Raw genomic sequence first — 20,840 nt, forward strand, 5'->3', positions numbered from 1 at the left:
ATCATCATCAACAGAAACGTAACATCGACAAAGAAGAAAAAAAGAAGGAACAACAGCCATGATAACGACTCGTAATTTTAACAAGGTTAGCAGAGCCCATCATTAGCTAACAACGATCCTTCAGCAGCAACAACAGGAACGGTGAGTAAGGGCAATGACAGATGAAGCAGCAGAAACAACAACTGCAAAAATAACATCTACAACACCAGGAACCACATCATCAGAAACAGTACCAAAGTTAGCCTCGGCAACAGCAACAGAAAACAAAAGCAATAAAGAGGAAAGAAGCACCATCGTCAGTAACAAATATATAAACAGTAACAGCGCAAAACACAAGAAAACAGGAAAACAACAGCCGCAGCAGCAACAAGAGCCGCAATAGTGACAACAGCATCAACAAATACAACAATGGTACTTCAACGACAACAACAAACGCAACAATACAAGCAGCAGCAGCAACAAGTAAAGCAACAAAACAGCGACGAGAAAAGAAGCAGCAGCAGAAGCACAACAGAAACAAAAGCACCAGCAGTAATGGAAATAAGACAGCAGGCGACTTGCTTCATTAGTTACAGTGAGCGTGTCCTTGTAAGTGCAGGGGGGAGGGCGGCTGGCGGCGACGTTGACGGACGGTGAGCGGCCAGCCGGAACTTACGACTCAGGAAACCCAGCAGGACCGCCAGGGGAGGGACGGGGGAGGAAGGAGCGTTTTAACCCTATTATCTTGCGAGGTTACTGGAGCGCGGGGACAGGCCGGGTATAGGGTCTCTTCGTCCTCTCTTACCATGGATTTGTTTATTTTGATAGTTGGCGTGAGGCTTGTTGTCTGTCTGTTTTACATAAGGAACTCTGCGGGCGTGACTGTGCTTGGCAAGTGTGACAACTGTGCTTCCTTCCTAGTATTTTTGTGTTAAGTAGGTATGGTACGCGGGCATCGCCTGTCGCAAAGCAGATCTTAATCGTTTGTAAGTAAGACTCGACCCCTCGACGCTAAGAAGGAGCAGTGAAGTGTCAGGTCAGGAGGAACAGCAGACCTTCATGTCTGGGCGATCCTCGTCAGAGGGACACAACACGACGCTCCGAAGTCTTCTCTGACCCGGCTGCCCAAGACGGGTCCCCTGGGAGCTCTTGAGGCAAGTTCCCCGTTCATCCGTCTCTAGTTAGTAAACTTATCGCAAGAAACATAACTTGACGCCCGCTAAGTCAGTAATAATGGCATGGTTTCTGGGGACAACATTAGGTAGGTTGGTTCATTATAAAGACAATTTCCAACAGTATCATTATATCTTTTTTTCTGTTTCTGTAGAAAAGCTGCCTATTGAGTATTACTAACGATTTGTACTACTTACTCGAAGTCCTGTCTTGGCGCTGTATTCTTAATCCGTAAGAAATATCAAGGACACTAAAACGTGTAAAAAGAAAGAACACTTTCAGGACGATATTATCATCTTAAGATCTACGTTGTTATCTGAAGCACTGTTTGAGAGGCGTTGTAAATTTTCCGTCCCTCTCAGAAAAGTGTAAGGGACTGAAAAAAAAAAACTTTTTTTTCAACAAGAAGGTTGAGCTTTGAGTGTCGGTCAAGAAAAGGCAGGTGCTGTCTTGTCTTTCAAGGCGGGGCTTGCCTCTGGAGTGCCGGGTGTTATGTGTTGAGGGGAAGGCGAGCCCTGGTTGCTGAGGCGAGGCGAGGCGAGGCGCGAGGGAGGCCAACAATGTGTCGGGGTAAAATGTGGCGGAATTCCTCAAAGGTTAAAGTTCAGTCCTTACGGTAATATTATGCAAGGGAAGGTGTGGGGGGCGCTCAGCCCGGCGCGAGGCATTAAAGGAAGAGACTACGCACAGCCTTTTGAGACCCATGACCCGGGCCGGCAATGTACACACACACACACACACACACACACACACACACACACACACACACACACACACACACAGACAGTTTGTAATTTTAGAATGCTCACACACACACACACACACACACACACACACACACACACACACACACACACACACACACACACACACACACACACACACACACACACACACACACACACACACACACACACACACACACACACACACACACACACACACACACACACACACACACACACACACACACACACACACACACACACACACACACACACACACACACACACATATACACACACTCTCCTACTATGGGTAGGCGGTGGCTGAACGGATAGCAAGACGGCCCCGAGTTCAGGAGGACGCGAATTCAATCCCAGACCAGTGCCACCAAGCTGGGATTTTTCAGCCGCCGCCGAGTGGCTTAAAACTACCCACATGCTGTTCAGAAGACCACCTATCAACCCGGACTCTAGATTCTAGGATTAAAGATGAGCTCCGGGAGGGCAGCATGAGCCAATGCAGGATGGCGCCACTATAAACACTCGCCTGCGCCAGAACGGGCTGGGCCGACCATCAGGGCGCACCGGGAAGAAGCCTTGGACCGACAATCAGGATCTACCGGGAAGAAGACTACTGGCGCAATATGCCACGACGTAAAGAAACACACACACACACACACACACACACACACACACACACACACACACACACACACACCATAATAAGAGAGAGAGAGAGAGAGAGAGAGAGAGAGAGAGAGAGAGAGAGAGAGAGACAGACAGACAGACAGTCAAAGAACATCAGAGAAGATGAAGGGATCGTCACTGCCATTCAAACCACGTATATATAGTCGTTTTCTCATTTAGATATTATCAAGATGGGAGGCAGATAAACAGAGACATAGGTAAGAGTACAGATGGCGGGCGCGATAAACGATAGGATCGATTGCTTGATATCTCATCCATCAATGTAGATATAATGATGACGGACGGACGGACAGACAGACAGATACAGTTATCATCATGTAAAGGAGAAAACTTGTGTGGAGCTGCTACGGGTGGCTGAGGGGACGACCATAGGTATTACGCCTCGTATGTGGGTGTTGTGAGAAATAAATCTCCCTGAAAGACGAGATAAAGATTTTCTGCTCGATGGACGCAGCCTCAAGCCGCTGGCCGGGAGCGTCTGGCCGCCGCCAATATATCACACCCGCTGCCTCCGTTGTGGGGAGTCTCGATGTTAAACCGACGGGAAAAATTGTCTCTTTTTTATTTGTGACGAGCGGGGCTGTCTGTGTACCTGGGGGGGCGTAGGGGCGAGGCAGGAGGCGAAACAAGGAATGGAGCAGGGGAGAAACAGGGGGCAGAGCAAGGGGCGAGGCAGGGGCGCATCAGAGGGTGAGACAAAGATCGAGGTGTATAGCGGCGGGGTGATGAGGCGAGGCAGGGAAGAAGATAAGGGCGGGGTGAGGAGTGGGCGAGGGGGCGGGTTAGAGAAGAGGCAAAGGGTGATACAGAGGGAGGCGAGGCAGAGGGAGACAAGGGAAGGTACGGGAGAGAGGCAAGGACTGAACGAGGAGGCGGTGCAGGGCAAGGCAGGGGGCGAAACCGGGGTTGGAGTAGGTTGAGAGGCGAAGCCGGGCAGGGGAAGGGGCGGGGGCGAGACCCTTACGGAGACGGCAGCTCGGGCTCAACGCGTGATGGACGGCCGCCGCTTGTTGGAGGTGGACAGTTTTAGGAGGATACAGCCGTTCAGGGGGAGGCGGTCGCTTCAGAAGGAGAGCCTCTTGTCACTGCCGTAAGTTCAGATTTTTCCGTGCGTTGTGCTTACTTATGTGCGGTATTGTTGTGGGGGAGAGTCGCGCTGTACAGAAGTAGCAACACCAACTCAGTCTTTGGTGCTTCAAGCTTCAATGATATTAATATTCTAGAGCGATTCTGTAGCTGCGACAAGGGTAGTAAATCGATGGTATTCTTGTGCAGTTTTGTGGCAGAGTAGATTGTTGTATTATGCAGTAGTATCGCCGCCACAGCAGGTTTCATATCACATTTCCTTTATAGACTCAGGCCTCAATGACATTAATCCACCGATTTTAAAGAGCACTGGAGTAAAAGGTAGAATCACTTTATCAATAATGTAGTGTCAATCCCGTAGAGTTTTATTCAAGCATTTTGGCTAAATTCGATGTTGAGTTTAAAGCGCGAACTCATTGGCCGTCGTATCTTTTAGGCTATTTCATATTGTGTCTACTTTCTCATCATTCTCGAGGCTTTCGTACTGATTGTTTTTTGGTTGCGATACAACTAAGTTTTCTTTCTATCCCTGTGCTACAAAAGCGGGATGTTTCTTAACGTGTTTTATCAATAACAGTGAGATAACGCGGAGTGAAAGTGATTCGTTGGGTCTTGTCAGCGTTGCCAGACTGTGTAGTGAGATTAGTGAGACAGGAGTGTGTTTGTGAAGGGGGGGGGGGGAGCATGGGAGGCTACGGTGGACCAGAGTGCGTGAAACTTGCCCAGACTACCAAGGCGTAAGGCGTATAAGACATTTTTTTTCACTAGCAACACCTCTCCTCGCCTCCCCTTTTGCCCTCCTCTCCCTCGCCTTATAACCCTCTCTTCTCCCCGTCCACTCCTACCTACACCTTCTCATTTATCCTTCGCGTCTACCTCCACCGTTTCAACTCCCTTTTTCTCTCATCATCATTCCTCCCTCCCTCTCTTGCCCCTCATTCTCTCGTTATCTTTACCCTGCGCCCTTCCCCATCCGCCTCCTCCTCCTCCTACCCATCCTCCTCCTCCTTCTCCTCCTCCTCCCTCTCCGTCACCCCTCACACAAGAATGATGGCAGCCCTCACGCGTCTTTCCTTCCCTGTTCTAAGATTAACATGCTTACGGCGAGCAGCCCGACACACCGACACGCTGAGTTACTGCCAAAAAATAGTTTAAAGTGTGTGAATCAGAAATTTATGGTGCGAAATGACAAAAAAAGAAAGTGACGGGATGCTTATTTTAATGTCCGAGATATTTTCTTTTCTCATGTCATCCCTTTTATAGTTTCGTGTGCTACTGACGTGTTTCATCCATGACCAGTGTCGGGATAATTAGGGTGAGGCGTCAGATGATTATTTGCGACGCCCGAGCCACTAATCTCATTGGCCGTGTCTCTTCAGGTGGAGAAGCGTGGGACGCGGCGGACAATGGTGCTGTTATGGTGGCATGTCTCGCTCGCCACGCCACGCCGCCCTACGCCTGCCACGCCTCGCCCCTGCACCCCACCCGCCTCCCTCACCGCCGCCTGCCGTGTGCACGTGCTGGCGTGGGTATCACCGGTAGCCGCGTGTAAGGGCCGCCGCTCATTATGCTTTGGATTCATTGGATTTGGTCTTATATGGGGGCAGTGTAAGAATGGGATAATCACGGGTATTTACATATCATTATCGGGTGTGGCCTGTGTAGACAAGGGAACAAAAAGTGGATCCGACAACAGCTGCCCGCGGGCACACCTGGCGTAGTCCAGCACGTGCGTTGCCATGACTACAGCGTCTTGCCCCGCGCTGTCGGACGCACAAGTCGATGCCAACTTGTTTTACCTCGTGAACCTATGCGCACAGTATTTCAGCGGTGTTAACTTGAGGGCTCCACCTTACCAAAAGAGTAATCAAATACCTGTTCAGTAACTCGTGCATGCAAAGGGAAGCAAAGGGCCACACAAACTTGTAATGACCAAGTCTGCCTGGCGGCCACTTCTCAGCCAGTCATCACCCGGCCAGCGGAGGATGTGGATGCGTGACGCTCTCTCCGCCCGCCGTGCTTCTTCTGGCCCCCGGGCTCTCTGAATCTCCACGCGCGGGATCTTGGCGGTGCTGCTGTTGGGGTTTTGTATCACTTTTGTGCCTCAGGCTCCGGCACACTGAAGAGCAGGATTAATGTCGGGAACAAGCTGAAAAAGTGTTGGAAACGAGTGTTTCAACAAGTGTCTAATTGAAGGCTTTGATCTCTGTCCTGTATCCTCGTCAACCATGGGCGGGACATGTACGTCCAGCTCCTTCCTGCCGCTGCTGCTCGCCACCCTCAGCATCACGCACGGTAAGTCAAGTGACGTGCCCGATCCTCCGTCCCGGTGACTTGGTGACTGACTGCCGGACATTGGAACCGCCCGTGTGTTACTGACAGGTTCTTGGAAGTGTTGTTCGCTTTTCTCTGACGGTGTACCAGTGAAAATAGACGAGCTTGTTTTGATGCTAATTATTGGTCTGCATTTCGATATACGTCAAAGATGAATCATTGTGGAGTTCAAACATATTTCCTGTACTTATTAGGATGTGTTTTTCACTCAACATTTTTTCGTCGAAAAAACAGAATACATGAATAAAGGACTCAATTAAAAAGAATTCAGGAGTGGCATTTATCTGAACACTCGGAGTCACCGGTGATGAATGAGCCACACCTTAAATTAATACTTGACAGTTCGATCATCATACCACCTATTATGTCTTTAATACTTGTCATATCGACCAGCAGCTTTTCGTGACGTAAGAAATAAGGAGAGTAAGCTCACCATAAAATAAATATTTGTCATTTTTATCAGCCCTTTCATCGTGTTGTAGAAGAGTAATAGACAAAGGAAACGAAAGGAGGACAACGCTGAACCCCGTCACTGAGCCGTACCGTTCCTGCGATCACCACGAGGGAAGAAACAATAGCTGGTTCACGAGCCCCGCGTTGAGGCCTCGCAGCGGTCAGGACCCCACCGGAACCTCCACCACGGACTCGAACGGACTCATGAAGGTTCATTTGCCGCGGGGAGGAAAAAGAATAATTGAATTGTGTATAAATGCCCTAATTTTTCGTCTATCGCTCTCTCGTTCGCTCCAGTTCAACCACTTTTTTCCAGGCCATTTTTCGCGATGTTCGACTCGTGAAATTTATGAGGTCATGTGTAATGTTTCGCGGTGATTTAGGTCTGGGAGGTTTAATGATTCATTTTCCCGTAAAACCTTCACTGATTGGCTAACTGAATGTGCTTAAATCATCCTCGGCCGCGTGTGATCGCAATTAGGAAGCTTGTGTAGATCAGGCGACGACTAATTGGCATGAACACACGGCTACTTCATTTGGCTAACGCGTCGGATGACCTGGCTGGAGTGAATTACGCGGACAGGTGCTTGCGAGGGGAATTAGCAGTGCGTTTTTCAGTGTAGCAGAGTGATGCAGTGGTCGATCAAAATGGCCTGAAAAAAAAAGTTAACGTGATAATTAACGTGGGCGGGTGAGGCTGGAGAAGGGAATGAATGTTAACAGTGCGTGTGTCAGAGTTGGAGGATGACAATATGAAACAATCACCAACAAAAGCTATCTTATAAGTACGAAATTATGCAGATAAAGCGTGAACATTCGGCGAGTGGATGAGATAAATTAAGTGTCAGAATGATAATGAAAATGATAAGAAAATACGTACGTGAGGCTGCGAACAGGAATGGGAAATACGAATGATTATGGATGAGAACAAGATGAATAGATTAGCTTACGAATATGAATGCGAGCAATGAGGAGAATACGAAAGGAGAGTTAATTATCAGACTGTGGTATTGCGAGGCTGCATTATTATAGCTGCATGTAATTAGAAGCACATGAACAGAAATATGAATACACGAGGTTGAGAAGTCGATTTAAATATTATCCCCAAAAATGCTAATAATGGAGTAATAATAAGAGGGATAAAAACAATACGTGTGATAACTGGACGGATAAAAATAAAACAAATGATAATGCAGATGATATTCTCAACGTAAAGAAGAGAATAAGGGAACAGTCTATGGAAATAGCTTATCGGAGAGGCTGAGTGTGAACATGCAAACAGATAACAGATACTGATAAGATAATGATACGAAAATATGCGGCAATACGTATTAATAAGAATGATTAGTACCAAAAGAAAAAAATACATGGGAAAGAGCGAGGAAAGATATCAAAAGAGAAATGGAAGATCGCAAATAACACTGGCAGTAAAACACGAGCGAGAGAAAATAAGCATGGGCATGATGACAAAAGCTTTCCAGGAACACTGAGCCAACTTTTTTTTATCCCTGTCGCAGCCATGAAAATGAATATCACACCTTGATTTTTTTCGTTTTTCCGTCTCCCACCACCAAAGAGCACCGACGTAAGAGACGAAAGACACTGATGATAAAAAAAAAGCCGATGCTGCGACAGGACTGAAAGAAAAGACAGAAAAGAAAAAAACTGGGAAGACTTTTATCGTTCTTCCGTTTGTGAAATGTGTGTGATTTGTGGCCTACCAAGTAAAGTAAGATTGAGGGAAAGTGTGTGTGTGTGTGTGTGTGTGTGTGTGTGTGCGTGTGTGTGTGTGTGTGTGTGTGTGTGAGTAAACTGTCTGAATGATATAATTAAGGACAGGGGAATGAAAGGAGCTCATCAGTGAAGGTAAAAAAGGTAACTGAATTTCTCAAAGTCTTACGTAAATGAATAAAAATGGGAAAAAAGTCAGAGAGAGAGAGAGAGAGAGAGAGAGAGAGAGAGAGAGAGAGAGAGAGAGAGAGAGAGACCTACCGACCGTGTTTAAGATCTTACGACTCTCCCCCTTCGATCATTTGTCTTTCTAATCTACCCGTGAGATGTTTGGCATTCCTCTCATTCATTACTCGCGCGGCGCAGTCAGTAAACGAGAAGAATCGCTGAGACAAGAAGCATCAAGGAGAGTGCTAGATTGTCTCTTCCCCTTTCCTACCTCCCCTCCTTCCTCCTCTCCCCTGCCTTCCTCCTCTCTCTCCCCTGCACCTCCTCCTCCTCCCCTCTTACTGGTAGTTCATCTTCTGCAGAATCACGGACGAGAGTAGTGGTTCGTCGTTTTCCCCCCTTTCCTTCCTTCCTGCCCTCCTCGTCTCCCTTGCCCCTCCATCCTCCTCTCCCTACTGTTAGTTCATCTTCTGCAGCATCATGGAGGGGAACAGTGCTTTCATTCCTTCCTCCATCCTTCTTCTCCTCTTCCTCCTGCATCGCCATCTTTCCCCCGCGATCCTGAGTTTAAATATCCCCTCTTTGCCAGTCGTTTACCTACCTGCCCTGTTTACAGCCCTCGTTGTTTGCTTTTTAATAGTCTTTTCTATATCTCTGGCCTATTCAGCGTTTAACTCGATCTGTAGCATATTTTCTACAACATCAAGGTAACGAAACTCTTCCTCCTCACCTTACCTTCTGTTTATAGCACAGCCGTTCAGCGCTTGTTTACACCCTGTCCTTATTTACGTTTCAAATTAACATTGCCGACGTAGATTTCCTGTTATCTGGATCTCACCTGCCATCCATTTGAAAGTATCTTCAGCCAACCTTTCCTTCCTCTCTCTAATCTGCCGTTTAGCCCTGTACATCTCATTGTTGTTTACGCTCTCAAAGGTTATCGCTAAGGTAGGCTCCTGATAGATGTCTGGAAATCGGTCAGCCACATACTTAGAAAACAGGAAGAGAACCCTACTTTTTTCTATAGGTAGTCAGCCGTTCATCAGTCCTGTTCAGATCCTAATGTTTTTTTAGATTCATTTCATGCTTTTTTGAACCCCATGCAACGTGCTAGACGTTATTAAAAAGTGAACACAACCCTGCCTTGCCCTGTAGTCAGCCGGTCAGCATACTGCCCTGTTGTTAGCTTTACATCGTTTACCGCATCGCATTCTTCCAATAACTCTTTGTACCTTGATTTGCCAGCACACCGCAAAAAGCAGACAACCCCATCCTATCTTACTATGTTCTGTATTCAGCCGTTCACCATCATTGTTTACATCAGTATTGTTTATGCTTTTGAGTTAGATTTCAGGAACTCAAATTTCCACCCATTGTAAAGAAAAATGTAGAGCAACCCATCCTACTGTGTTTCTAGCAGTCTTGTTTACACACCAGTCTGGTATTTTCGCTTTTAAGGATTACCGAATTCATGTAATTGTATGGAACCCGATTTGCCCTTGAACTCTGAGAACAAGAAGGCAGCCAAACCCTACACCACTATCTCCTACAGTCAGCCATACGTATTACCAGCCGTTCAGCAGCTCTGTTTACACCCTCCGTTGTTTACACTCTGAAAGGTTATCGCAGTCCTGTAATTGTTGGGAACTCGTATATTTCGCTCGGGACAAAAATTAGCTGCCTGCATTCTTGGCGAGTTGCTTTTGTATTGCTCTGACATTATTTTCTGGGCGAAGTCTTAATTGTCGGAGCGGCGGGCTGCTGCTGGTGCTGCGGGAGACTGCCGGCGAAAGGGGAGGAAGCGGATGTTGCGAGGCGGGCGAGGCAGCAGACGGCAGTAAGGAGGCACAATGGAGGGAGTTACTTTTATGTGGAGCGGTGCGAGTTGGCGGGCCAGGTCTGGTGACTCGACTAATCTCGCTGAAAACAAAAGACAAACAATTAAAGCAAGCTACGGAGGGAGGAGGGAAGGAGGGAGGAAGTGTGGAAGGAAGGAGAAGTGAGTGAGGAAGTGGAAACGCTTGGCAAGGAAGGAGGATGTCTTTCTTGTGTGTGTGTGTGTGTGTGTGTGTGTGTGTGTGTGTGTGTGTGTGTGTCCGTCCGTCCCCCGCGGCTGTGATGTGTTTCCGGTGTTCACTCGGCATGTGTGAGCTACAGCTTTGCACCTGCCAGTAATGTGCAAGGTGCTCATTAATTCGTTTATTTTTTTCTCATCCCTCGATCCGTGAATTACAGGTAGAGCAAATAAATGTTAGTTTTTTGCTTGAACTTGTGAAGGGGACTGTGTTTCGTCTCTCTCTCTCTCTCTCTCTCTCTCTCTCTCTCTCTCTCTCTCTCTCTCTCTCTCTCTCTCTCTCTCTCTCTCTCTCTCTCTCTCTCTCTCTCTCTCTCTCTCTCTCTCTCTCTCTCTCTCTCCACACACACACACAGACGAGTGATTAAACTGAATTATGCATCCGTGACATTTCTAGGTACTTCTAACTTTGGTTCACACTCGCATGACATTTAATTTTTTTCTTTCTCTTTGTCCTTATGTCACATGGGAGGGGGGGAAGGGAGTGTTCACGTTGCTTTAATATCTGTTGACAAATTCTAAACTATTCTCCTGCGGTGTTTTACTCATGTCCTCTTCTGTCTTGTCTTGCTTTCTGCTAACATGCATATACAGGGATAGTTTTTGTTTCTTACACACTGGCGAGAGAAAGAGTGTGTGTGTGTGTGTGTGGTGGTGGTGGTGGGGTGGGGTTGGGGGGTGGGGCACGCACTCGGCATTGGAGAAGCGCAGAGAAAGAAGTCAGAAAGCAAATAAATACTCAATGCGTGACTGTATTCTCCCCGACTCTCAACATTTACCATTTTCCTCGCGCTGAAATAATTGAATCGCTCGCCTATTAAGCTTTTGACTTTTTCTTTTTTCTCTCTCACTCAATTTTATGTCATCTGGCGGCTCCCTGATACCCCTCTTGCTCCGCCATCCCCCTCCTTGTTCCCTCCAGCCACTACCTAGCCTCCCTATATCCGCCCCCTCTTCCTGTCCTCCCACTCCTTCTCTACCGAAATCGACCATCCATCTTCCTTTCCCGGCCTTCCCTTCGCTCTTATCTCCCCCCCATCATCCTATCCATTTTCTTTTACTTTTTCTCATTCTCTAATATTCTCACCCACCCCGTCGCTCTTTCCGCCTATTCCCTCCTATCCTTTCCCCTTTCTTCCTTCCATCTTTTCTTTTATCTTGTCTTCCCCGATCTTCGTCTGTTACCACCTCTCCGTCACCCTTTTTGTCCATTACCTTCCCTCTCATCCACTTCCTCGTTGTCTCCTCCCGTTTCTTTTTTTTTTTTTAATTCCGTCTAGGCTTCCCCATATCAGTTTGTTACCCCTTCCTTGGCGTCATCCTTTCTTTTGCCTCTCCCCCCCTTCCTCCCTTTCTCCCTTCCCTTCCTCCTTCCCCTCCCTCCTCTGCGCCTGGCCGGCCTGATCGGTGGCCAAGACCTGTGGAGGCTGAGGTAATTATTTCCACCTCGTTTGGTGAGCTGACAGTCAGGTCCCTCGGAGGCCCATTAGCATAACAGGCCCCTGTCCGCCCTCTCCTCCTCCTCCTCCTCCTTTTCGTTTCTCCTCCTCATACTCTTATTAGTCCTCTTTTTTCTTGATGTTATCTCTCTCAATGATGAATGGTCCGCACTTACTCTTCATTGTCCTTCTTCAAATACTCCTTTCCTCATCGTCCTCTATTCCTCTTTCACGTTTTCTTCACCGCCTCTACATTCTCCTCCTCCTCCTTCTCCTCCTCCTCCTCGTTCTCACCCACGTCCTCCTCCTCGACGTCCTCTTACATCATGTCCCTGTCATTTATTTTTTTTATCTGCTGAATGGTGAACACTTTAGGACGCGATGATAACCTGTCAGGCCTATTGTGGATATGGCCCGCACGTGTCCCTCCCTAACCACCACTCTCCCCCTCTCCCTCCTCCTCCTCCACTGCTTCTCCTCCTCCTTCCCCTCTCCTCTCTCTCTAATATATTCTAATCGTAGTCCGTTATCGTTCTCCTTTATCCCCGTAATAATAGAGCTTCTTTAGTATGCGTGCCCTTTGCATTTTTCTCGTGTGTGTGTCTGTCTCTGTATGTGTGTGTGTGTGTGTGTGTGTGTGTGTGAGAGAGAGAGAGAGAGAGAGAGAGAGAGAGAGAGAGAGAGAGAGAGAGAGAGAGAGAGAGAGAGAGAGGCACGGACAGAGTAATCTTAAGCACAGTTCATAATAGTGTAATGTTTTTGGTATTTCTGATCCTGTTGCTAATGACCTCTTAATTAATATCTTCCACTCGCTAGCGATAACACATTGTACTTGATTAGTTAAAGCCTGATGACAATTAACATGGTAGCTACCTATTGAGAACGGTATAAAAAATAGGTTTCCTTAATTTCAGATAAAGCGTGGTTGCGTTTTAAACATTCCTTGACTTTTTATTGTGTGTGTGAGACCATAATACCTAGTCTACCAAAGGACTTCTCTTTTTGTTTCCCTTTTTCTTGTATGGATGAAAAAACATACGTTAGCCTCAAGTAGTTCGGTAGCCACGCCCAGGTAGACGAGGGGAAAGAGGGCGAAAGAAAGGTGCAGAAAAATTGAAAGTGAAATAGGTACGGATGAAAACGTTGGTAGAGTCTTCAAATTCTCAAAAGAGAGAGGAGAAAGGAAGAGGGTGAAGGGGAAGGAGAGAAGGAGAGGCATGTTTTTTTTCTGCTGTATGCGAGTTGAAGGGGAGGAGTGGTGAAGGGGAGACTGGCCTTGGGTATGAAAAAGAAGAGGAGAGGAGGGGAAAGAGGACACTAGGCCGCTTCAGAAATGCAGGGTGAGGGGAAAAGAGAGATGAGGTCTGCAGAGTGAAGGGAGGTTCAAGGAAATGTCCAGAAGCAAAACGGAAGGGGGAAAAAAGTGAAGGATGGAAGGAAGGGAAGGAGGAGGGGTGATGGAAAATAAAAGGGAGTGTGCAGAGGAAAAGATAAGAAGAAGGAAGTAAGGAAATGGAGGAGAAAGGGGAGGAAGGTACGCATAATGATGATAAGTTGAGAGGAATATGGAACCGGAGAAAGGGAAGAGGAGGGGAGAGTGGACGAATTAGTGGAAGAGGAGTGTCCAGTGCAGAGAGCGAGGAAAAAGGGAAGGTAGAGTGGAGAGGTAGGAACAGGAGAAAGGGAAGTGGATGAGTTAAGGGAAGTGGTGAGTTGAGTGGAAAGTGAAAGGATGAAAGGAAATGTAGGGATGGAGGGAAGATGCGCGTAAGGAAGGGAAAACAGAGAGGGGTAGGAATAGGAGAAAGGGAAGAGGAAGAGGAAGTGTACGAGTCAAGGGAAGTGGAGTGTTGAATGGAAAGTGAAAGGATGAAAGGAAATGGAGGGGTGGAGGGGAAGATCCGCACAATGATGGAAAGTTTAGACTCTTTAGAGGAACACGAACAGGAGAGAGGGAAGTGGAGTGTTGAGTGCAGAGGGTTAGGGAAAGTGTAGGGGAGGAGTGAAAGAGGGGGACTTTCTTAGGTTTCACCCTTCACCCTAAAACCTGTCGTGCGTGACTAGGGGTGAGGAGGTGGCGTCGGCGGCAGCGGCGGTGTGGTGGAGGGAGAGACGGTGGGGGTGGGGACGGGGGAGGGGAAGGAAGGAAATGAGGCAGGGAGGGAGCAGCTGTCGCCTAAGTAATGACTCAATTAGTTTCTCGCTTTGTGTATAATTATCACCGTGGTTTAAATTTTTATCATCCTTCCATAATAGTTTTTTTTCATTCTCCTATTTCTCCTTCTTTTCCTTTTCACTACTACTACAACTACTACTACTACTACTACTACTACTACTACTACTACTATTACTACTACTATTACTACTACTATTACTACTACTACTACTACTACTACTACTACTACTTTCTACAAGCATCATGACTCGTAGCATAGGTATATAACGGGTTATTGCCCTCTGAACAAATATCTAAATAAACAGAAACAAGTATCAACTACGTACCAATCTTTCTTTTCCCGAATTAATTAATTACGAAAAGCTTAATTGTGTAAGTCGTTATGTTTTAATTTAATACTTCATGATCTTTCCTTTTGACTAAGTTATTTTCTTCCAACTAATTATTTCTTTCTCTTACCGTACAAAAGAATGAACAATACTAATGTGTTTATGATAATGCACTGTGATTGATTACGATAAATGTCAACACCTGAAAGCGTAGAGTTAGACATATCCTACCTGGGTCTCACCTGCCGCAACGCTAATGAATGTAAATGACCCACTTAAAAGGCCGGGAAAGCTAATGAGCGCAGGACTAAACACAGGTGAGGGAGCCGCTTTTCGTGGACTGATTGAAAGCCAGGTGTGACGGGTTGAGGTTTCGTTGATATATCCTTTAAGTCACCCGCGGCAGGGCTTCCTCCTCCCTCACTCCCTCTCCCTCACCTTTACCTTTGCCTCCATCACCCTAATTGCCTCTGTAATCGTTTCTTCCCCTCCATTTTTTGTCGTTTCTTTTATCTTTATTCATTGTCGGATGTTTTTTTCTTCTGCTTTTTTCAGTTTCTCCTTCGTCTCTGCCATTAATTTAACCACTCGCTCCCTGGTTCCAATATTCTTTCCTCCTCCTCCTCCTCCTCCTCCTCCTCCTCCTCCTCGTTCTTATTCTCCTGCTTCTCCTCCTCCTCTCCCTCTTCTCCCACCATCTACCTCCACCTTTTTCTTTCCTCCGCTCTCTTCTCTCCCCCTCCACATCCGATAATTTCCTCTTCACGTTTCTTCTCTTCGGAAACATTAATTATTTTCTACCTGTCTTTGTTATTTGTTTTTACGATTTCCTTACTGATTATGGGTTTGCATGCTTCCTGTGGTCGGGTATGGCTCTTTTTTCCCCCTCTCATTCATTCTCTCTCTCTCTCTCTCTCTCTCTCTCTCTCTCTCTCTCTCTCCCATTCAGAGTGGAGCATTAGAGCAAAAACTTGTTCTAATTGTACTAGCAAGTTATCTTTTTCTATAATGATACAAATGACGGTTGAATCACTTCGCGCACAATAAAAAATGGAGGAAAGGTCAACATATACACTTTAATAGACTGATGTTAACATATTTTGGTCTTAAGCGTGTGTGTGTGTGTGTGTGTGTGTGTGTGTGTGTGTGTGTGTGTGTGTGTGTGTGTGTGTGCGCGCTGCTTCTTTTCCCTTTGCTGTCTTTGTCATCTTCAGCTCAAGATGTAACGCGAGGTGTTTCCTGGAAGCTTTCGTCTTGTTTAAAAACGTCTTCTTGTAAACGTTGACTACAAAGTAACCTGCGGAAAACATGCATCTTTTTTTCTTTTTAGCAACACGATGCCTAGATATCAGATTTTTTTTTTTGCAAACATTGCTCACGATTTTTACCTTGATCTTTCGTTCTTATTTATATTTTAACATTCTCTCTCTCTCTCTCTCTCTCTCTCTCTCTCTCTCTCTCTCTCTCTCTCTCTCTCATCATTCTTACCGCCACTTTGCCTCCATTGCACTGACACTTTCTTCCATGTCATTTCCTCTTATTCCTCCGAAACCAGGAATTTATTCATCCCTGCTCGATCCTCCTGCCTCTCTTCCTCGCGTTGCTCCCCCGTGATAGTATCTCATATTCATACTCTGTTGTTCCTCCCTTTATCCTCATCGGACCCTCTTCCGACATCTGTGTTTGTCCCTTATCTCTTCTCTCTTTCATACTCCTCTCATGTACTTGACCCTCGCCTCTCCACCACCTGGGTAGCTTTCTTCCGCGTTTTCTCTTCGTTCTCTTTCTTTTTTCTCTTTATTCCTCTTTCCTGTGCGATATTTGTTCTGCTTCTCCTGTCGTTCTGTTCATTTCTTGTCTCTACTTATCCTGCGTCATATCAGACTTCACATCTTCGCTCTTTCTTTTTCTCTCCTTATTCCTCTTTTCTAAACCATATTTATACTGCTTCTGTCGTTCTGCTCAACTGTATCTCTACTTACCTGCGCCTCTATCGAAATTTAAAATGTCTAACTATCCATCTATATATCTATCTAACGACTTCATTTCACACCTTCGTTCACCGCCTTTTCTTAGCTTTCTCGATCTTTTTGTTATCTTTCTTTCACCTTTTCGCTTCCTGCCACGTTCCGTCTTTCTCCCGTTTCACTCTATTCTCTCTTTTCTCACTTCTCACCACCAGCTCCATCTTGTTCTCCTCGTTCCTCACCATTTTTCATGTATTTTGGTCATGCAATTTATCCGTCGTCCTGTACCATTTTTCTACCTCGTCATCATTTATCATCGTCATTTCGCTTTTTCAGATCTTTCTTTCTCTCCTAGTTCTCGTCTTTCCTTTCATCCTCGTGTATCTTTCATGTTCACGCTTCTTGCTTCTTCCTCGCTTCCTTCCTTCATTTCACTCTTCCTTCCTTTCTCTTTCCTTCTGCTGCCACACTTTTCGCTTATTGCATCCTTTCTCTTTATTTACTTTTCCTACTTCCTTCCTTCCTTCCTCTCCATCCTTGCATGTCCATTTTCTATACCACCGCCAGCCCTATCGCCTCCCTTCCTCTCTCTTTTTATCTCTCTTACCTCTTTACCTCCTACCTCTTTTTCCTCTTCTTCTTGTACCACTCTTTATCGCCTTCCTTTTGCATCGCTTTCCCATACCGGCTTTCCTTTCCTCTCCCTCTCCTTCTCCTTTGCTTTTACCGTCTGACTCTCTCTCTCTCGCTCTCGCTCTCGCTCTCGCTTTCCTTTTTGCCTCTCACTCCTACCTCCTTCACTCCTTCCTCCAACCCGTCCTACTCTACTTCCTCCCGACCCATCTTCCTCCTAGCTCCTCCTCCTCCTCCTCCTCCTCCTCCCAGCTGTCGGACAATCGCAGCTTTCCGGTCTTGGGGCGAAATTAGAAGTATCCGGTGGAAAGGGGATAATACGTCTGAAAGAGAGAGAGAGAGAGAGAGATGAATGGTAGACTAGTATAACTTTTCCCCTTATATCTCTCCTTACCCCCCCTCCTTTTTCTCCTCTCTTCTCCCTCTCTCTCTTTCCCTCTACCTCTCTTCCTCTCACTTTCCTCTTCCCTTATCTTCCGCTCCTCAAACCTATCTCCTCCTTCCTTTTTCCTTCTCCTTCCGCTACTATCCTGCTCCTTCCCCTCCTCCTCCTCCTCCTCCTCCTCCTCCTCCTCCTCATTTTCATCATCATCATCATATAATCTCTCTCTCTCTCTCTCTCTCTCTCTCTCTCTCTCTCTCTCTCTCTCTCTCTCTCTCTCTCTCATAATATTTGCACAGCTACGATGGTTGTGTGTGTGTGTGTGTGTGTGTGGGCGCCTCAGTAGAATTCCTTTATTTTGTGATGACTGTTTTTGTTTATTTATATCGACAAACGAATATTTAACTTCGGAATTGAAAGGATTAGATTCCTCTCTTGCTGGCGTCAATCTCATAGGCTTTTGTGAGGAAGGGGAATAAGAGAGAGAAGTGAATTAAGGGGTTAGCAGGAAAGGAAAAGGGGAGAAGGACGGAGGAAGGGAAGGGACAGCCAGGCGGAGAGGAAAGGAAAGGAAGAGCTTGTTTAATCATGAGAGGAATGACGTGATGACGGAGGGGCCGCGTGAGATACAATTTACGGCTGCAAAGTGTTGAATTTGCATGTTAATTGGGCTGCGGCGGCGGAAGGTAGTGGGCGGAGGGGCGCGGCGAGTCCTCTACAATGAGAGAGAGAGAGAGAGAGAGAGAGAGAGAGAGAGAGAGAGAGAGAGAGAGAGAGAGAGACGGGCAGGTAAATACGCAAACAGACACAAACATTTTTATTCGTGTGTCAAAAATTAGTTTGTAAATTAAAAGTTTTGACAGAAACAGCTGCCCAAATTCTGTTGATTACTTTCACAAAGTTGCTTATTTTAAGTAATTATTATACACACACACACACACACACACACACACACACACACACACACACACACACACACACACACACACACACACACACACACACACACACACACACACACACACACACACACACACACACACACACGCTAACTAACTAACAATACCGAATGGATGCTAGATACACACATACTTACCTGCATACACACATCTCGTACACACAAAGGAAAATGTATAGATAAAAATATAACCAGTACAGAGGAAGCGAGTGAGGAAGGCTACTAATGGGCATTATTCGCGCACTTCATGAAATTGGAATCGCCGGGCAATACATTAGGGACACCCCAGCACCCTCGGGGACACCCACGCCTGGGGACGCCCACCGCCGGGGACACCTGCAGGATAAATGGGCGCGAGGGGAGGGCGTGGCGGCGCGAGACAGCCGCCCCCAACCCTGGCGGCGCGCCCGACAGTGTTCAGCAGACATGCAATTTGCCTTTTTCTGCTTGCTTACCACGACGCGGGAAGTGTGTGCATGGAAACTATTATTGGCACGAACCTGGCGCGGCTGTGTGTGTGACCGTGACTTCCTGGACCACCGAGCATGTGTGTATGTATGTATGCATGTATGTATGTATGTATGCATGTATGTGTTTATGTGCGATTTCTCAGCTCACTAACATAGCCTGCATTTGTGCGTATATGTGCATGTGTGTAGGCATATTGGTAGGTATGTATGTTGGTGCAATTTCCTGGCACACTAGTTTATCATATCTGTATGTGTGTGTGCGTGTTCATATATGTATGTATGCATGTATGTGTATAGAAATGCATAGACATGTCTTATTTTAATATGCATATATGCGTCTGCAGCTTTTTTCATGGGTGTGTTTTTCCCCCCATTCAGAGTGGTGAGCATTATCATACACGATAGATGAGTCTGCCTGTCCAGCGAGGGTAAGGGACGTGAAAGTGTACGCTCCTCAGCTTTACTTTGCCCATCGCCTGACGTTTGCAGCTCAACACACAGCGCAATACACAGCGCAACACACAACGCTGCCGCTCGCTATGAAGATTATTTCGCGCCGCGGTGCTCCTGGCTCGCAAACGTCTCAATAAACGGAGCGTCGATGTTACTTTATCGTCAACCTTTTTACGTCTCTGTTGAGCTTGTTTTGACCCGAGTGATGTTTATGTCAGCAGACGAGAGAACTTAATAAATTGAGGCACATTACTTTTTTGTCCTTTTATTTTTCACATCGCAAAGCGCGGATAAAGTCTTTAGCTCTTTAAGCCCCTGCTCGAAGACTTGGCGTTTTAAAGTTTTTCTCCTCCTCCTCCTCCCTCCTCCTCTCTCTCCTCCTCTCTCTCCTCCTCCTCCTCCTCCCTTTCCTCCTCCCTCCTCCTCTCTCTCCTCCTCCTCTCTCTCCTCCTCCTCCTCCTCCTCCTCCTCTTCTTCCTCTTCTTCCTCCTCGCCCTTCTATGATAAACTTGCCACTAATACCACTACTACAGCTACTACTACTACTACTACTACTACTACTACTACTACTACTACTACTACTACTACTACTACTACTACTACTACTACTAATAATAATAATAATAATAATAATAATAATAATAATAATAATAATAATAATAATAATAAAGGAGAACAAAAACAAGAAAGAGAAAAAGAAGAAGAGGGATAATAACAATAACAGCTATAATGATGATTCTGCTTTTTCCTCCCCTTCCTTTTTTCCATTATTCCCTTCCTGTCTTCCTCCTCCTCCTCCATCGCGCTCGTTTCCTCCCTTCGTCCATTTTTTCACCTTCATCTCCTCCCACTCACTTAGCTCTCCTACTCTTTCTTATTTTCCTCTTCCTCTCTTCCTCTCTCCCTCCTCAGCCTTAATCTATTCAATTTCCTCTTATCTGATTTATTTTCTTCCCTATTCGCATTCTTTCTTTTATTCCATGTACTCCTTTTCTCTCCTTCTTCCTTGCTATCTCTTCACTCCTTTTCAGGTTTTACTTTCTCCTCTCCGCAACTCTAATTTATTCTTTTTTTTTCTCTTCCTTCTTTCTCTTCTCCCTCGACTTCTTAACCTCAACTTTCTCTTCAAAACTACATATTTCTCCCCTTTCTAAATCCAGTCATTTCTTTCCCTCTTCGTTCAATTCTCCCTCTCTCTTTCTGTCTCTCCTTTCCCCCTCTTTCACTTCTTTTCTTCCCTTTCCTCAGCTCGTTTATCTCCCTCTTCTCTTAGTAATTTTCTTCTATTTTCTTCCACTGGCTTCCCACCCTCTTCTCTTATATTTCGCTTGTTCTCTCCTCCCAATCTCCGCTACGCCCTCATGCATTTCTCTCTCTCTCTCTCTCTCTCTCTCTCTCTCTCTCTCTCTCTCTCTCTCTCTCTCTCTCTCTCTTTTATCGACCTTGACTCATCTCTCTTCCTTCTTTCTTTCTTTCGTATTTTATCTCGTTTCCACCCTCCTTCTTTCCTCGACCTTTCCTCTTGCTTTTCTCTCTCTCTCTTTCGCTCCCGCCACCAAACATGTTCCAACCTGATCACTGAGTCTTGAGAGAGGAGGCGAA

At 46.2% G+C, this 20,840-nt stretch overlaps 1 long non-coding RNA gene across 1 annotated transcript; it reads left to right on the forward strand.

Moving 5' to 3' along the window:
- The first annotated feature begins 5,058 nt into the window (after positions 1–5,058).
- LOC126998930 (uncharacterized) lies at positions 5,059–19,490 on the forward strand. The gene is made up of 2 exons (XR_007753071.1): positions 5,059–5,966; positions 19,164–19,490. It is a non-coding gene; the product is annotated as an uncharacterized LOC126998930 (long non-coding RNA).
- Positions 19,491–20,840: the final 1,350 nt, after the last annotated feature.

This window comes from Eriocheir sinensis, chromosome 15, assembly GCF_024679095.1.
Source record: "Eriocheir sinensis breed Jianghai 21 chromosome 15, ASM2467909v1, whole genome shotgun sequence".
Taxonomy (NCBI): Eukaryota; Metazoa; Arthropoda; class Malacostraca; order Decapoda; family Varunidae; genus Eriocheir; species Eriocheir sinensis.